The sequence below is a fragment of the Rattus rattus genome, chromosome 5 (assembly GCF_011064425.1).
Source record: "Rattus rattus isolate New Zealand chromosome 5, Rrattus_CSIRO_v1, whole genome shotgun sequence".
In the NCBI taxonomy this organism is placed as follows: Eukaryota; Metazoa; Chordata; class Mammalia; order Rodentia; family Muridae; genus Rattus; species Rattus rattus.
The window spans coordinates 93,583,120-93,586,530 of record NC_046158.1 but is presented as its reverse complement, the minus strand read 5'-3'; the positions used below and the strand labels follow the sequence as shown (position 1 = coordinate 93,586,530).

Sequence of the window (3,411 nt, the reverse complement as noted above, 5' to 3'; positions counted from 1 at the left end):
TAAAAACTCAAAACTGAAAGCCATAATAGATACCCAAAGGAAACTCTTTCGGTTGCCATTTCTGTGTAGAGGTTGGGAAAGGTACGCCTTGAGCCCTGAGGGGAGGGATTTGATGAAGACACCCAATTTAGGACTCTGTGTTCTTAGGTCCCTCACTATCTGCATAGTGCCTGGCTTTGGGTCTCTGTACTTTTTCCCCCTCTTCTGCAGGAGGAAGCTTCTCTGATGAAGGCTGAGTGGGCAATGATCTATGAAAACTCAGGGTGCTCTTAATCAGGCTGTGCGGAAACAACATCCTTTGGTATTTACCCAAAGAAGATCAACAGCTTCCTCCACCCCGAGTCTGCACAGGAATACAGCAGGTTTGTTCATTAGCTGCTCCAATCTGTAAACAACTAAGACGTCCTGAGGTGGGTGAGTAGATTAATAATCTACGCTACACCCAGGCAACAGGAATGAAATACTATTAATCTCTAAAAAGAAATGAGCTATAGATCCATGAAAGGACAAGGAGGAACCTTACCACACATGACTAAGTGGGAAAGGCCAGCTGACAGCGTGCACCCACTGAATAATTACAACTGTGTTAAATTCAGTAAAAGGCAAAAACATGCAGGCAGTGCGAGTCCACCATTAGTAAGGGTTGTTAGGGGGAAATGGATAGCTCAGCATAGACAATTTGGAGGACAGCGAACTTGTTTATATATAGGTATACATGTTTCCCAATTGTAAATCTTTTTTTTCTGGTAGATAGCAAGGAATCTCTCTTTCTCTTCATGTTTAATCATTTAGGTGATGTTTAAAACTGGAAAGAAGAAAACACATTATAGCTCTTTTCATCTTTGCTTTTCTTTCTTTTTGGGTTTTGTTTGGTTGTGTTTTAAAAATCTGTTTTTGTCGGGTGCATCTTCCCTCCCACCGCTTGTAGGAAAGGACATCAGGGTACTCCATACATGGAGTCTTGGCTGAGTCACTTAATACCCCACTCAGCTTGTCTCTGCAGGGCTTGGATAACTGTAAGAAACAACTGTTTTTCCATCTATGTTTCTCCCTCTGAGATTTCTTAGATGATGCTCGTGCAGGTTAGGGTTCAGAAGAAACAAACTTGAGTAACATGTTATCTGTGGGCAATGCCCCAAGTATAAACAAAACCCATTTTCAAAGGTCTACTTCTAATACTCCTACCAGACGTATGGTGATACTAAGCCAGATGCAGACATTTCCTTCAACATTTGCCAGACGATGTGGCTCCTTGGAGCAGATTACAATGTAGTCTGTGCAAACGGGCGTGTTAGAGCCTCTCTCTCGGGAGGAAAAAGAGTTTCCAGTCTGAGACTGACCCTGTAACTGTAGTAAGAATCCAATGTTACATCATCCTCAAAGTATTCTACTTAATGCAAAGGCAGTTTATACACAGACCAAAATCAGTGCTGTCAAGTGACATTTCATGTTTTTATTTTCACTTTAGCATCATTTGGTATTTTTTAAAAAAAGGTCTGAGAGACCTTCAAAGGGTAAAACAAATAAACATTTTAAATGTTTTTATCTATGTTATCTGATTTTCCTTTTCAGACAATGCCTTCATGTTGTCTAGCCTTGAACTCTGAGTTTCAAGATGACATGCGGAGCATTTTTCAAGATTATCCTCTAGGCTTATGGTAGCATGCCTCTATCTCTGATAAAAATGAAATTTTGTCCTAACATTTAGAAAAGATTTATGTGTTTTCCATGTTTTCATTATAAATCTATTTATCATCAAGCAGAATCAAGATTGGCCTTGGAGTTGATTCTGAAAGACATCAAAGAAAGGAAACCTCAACTGAAGATTCGAAACTAGGTCTACCCAACGCTAGAGACTGTTAGGAGAGCAACGCATAGGGTGCATGACCGAAATCACCTGCTAACAATAGAGGAATCTTGAATGACTGAGAAGCACCTAAAGAAATCACCTGCTAAGTGGCATTTACTGCTCACTAATTAGACCAAAATACCATTTGTTACTTATTGTCACTTGGTGTTTGGCACTAAAGCTTTGTGGCTCTCTAGAGTTGGAGGGTACACAGGAATAATTAGTGGTGGTCTGCCACTATATGCCATGCATGTCAAGTGTGGGTCGAGTAGCATACATTTCTTCACGTGTTAAGTTACTCACTGTGCAATGAGATGGTGAGTATTACCTGGGAACTTCCTTAGGAGGACAGCTACCAGCTACACCTCGACCCTTAGAGCTGCCTTATGCTGATAACTTACATGTGAGAACACTGTAGTACTGTTGGCCCTACTTTTGCCAGGAACTCTCTGGGTTTGGTTTAGAATGTAGAGCAAAGAGAAAGAAGCAATGAATGCACAGAATGTCATCAGGTTATCAGCTGATTTCCTGATGGTCAAGAGATATGAGGAACCAGTGGAATTGTTCTGAGACATGGGTGCTTGTACTAAAGAGCCCTATATTTTAAATGTGGTCCTTAGACATTGAGATGTCTAGTAGTTAGGAAAAATTAAAGCTGGATGCAGTCTTTATATTACACAGTGTACAGTTTAAATGGGTACAACAACAGAAATACACAATTCTGTACTTTAAAACAATCGGATAAAGATTAAAATAAAATAGGGTATAGAACTAAACCAAGAATTAACAATAGAGGAATCTTGAATGACTGAGAAGCACCTAAAGAAATGTTCAAAGTCCTTAGTGATGCAAACCAAAATGACCCTGATATTCCACATTGTACCAGTCAGATACTACACTTGATCTTAGCCAAAAGGCCAAGAAGCGATACATTGTACCAGTCAGAATGACTAAGATCAAAACCTCAAGTGACAACACATGTTGTCTAGGACGTGGAGAAAGAAGAACACTCCTCCATTGCTGGTGGAATTGCACACTGGTACAACCACTCTGGAAATCAATTTGGAGGTTCCTCCGAAAATTGGAAATAGACCTACCTAAAGATCCAGAAATACTACTCTTGGAACTATACCCCAAAGATGCCTCACCATGCCACAGGGGCACATGTTCCACTATGCTTATAGCAGCCTTATTTGTGATAGCCAGAAGCTGCAAACTAGTCAGATGTCCTATGACAGAAGAATGGATACAGAAAATGTGGTTCATTTACACAATGGAATACTACTCAGCTATTAAGAACGAGGACATCATGAATTTTACAGGCAAATGGATGGAACTAGAAAATGTCATCCTGAGTGAAGTAACTCAGAACCAAAAGGACATGCATGGTATGTTCTCACTAGTAAGTGAATATTAGCCAAAAAAAGTACAGAATACACAACATACAGTCCACAGAACTCAAAAAGATCAACAAGGTAAGGACCCAAGTGAGAATGCCTCAGTTCCACAAGGGTGGAGAGAGGGAGGGACAGAGGAGGGAAAGAAGATGAGGTTGGGGGAGA

At 40.4% G+C, this 3,411-nt stretch overlaps 1 pseudogene; it reads right to left on the bottom strand.

Moving 5' to 3' along the window:
- Positions 1-2,618: 2,618 nt before the first annotated feature.
- LOC116902641 lies at positions 2,619-2,778 on the bottom strand (annotated as a pseudogene).
- Positions 2,779-3,411: the final 633 nt, after the last annotated feature.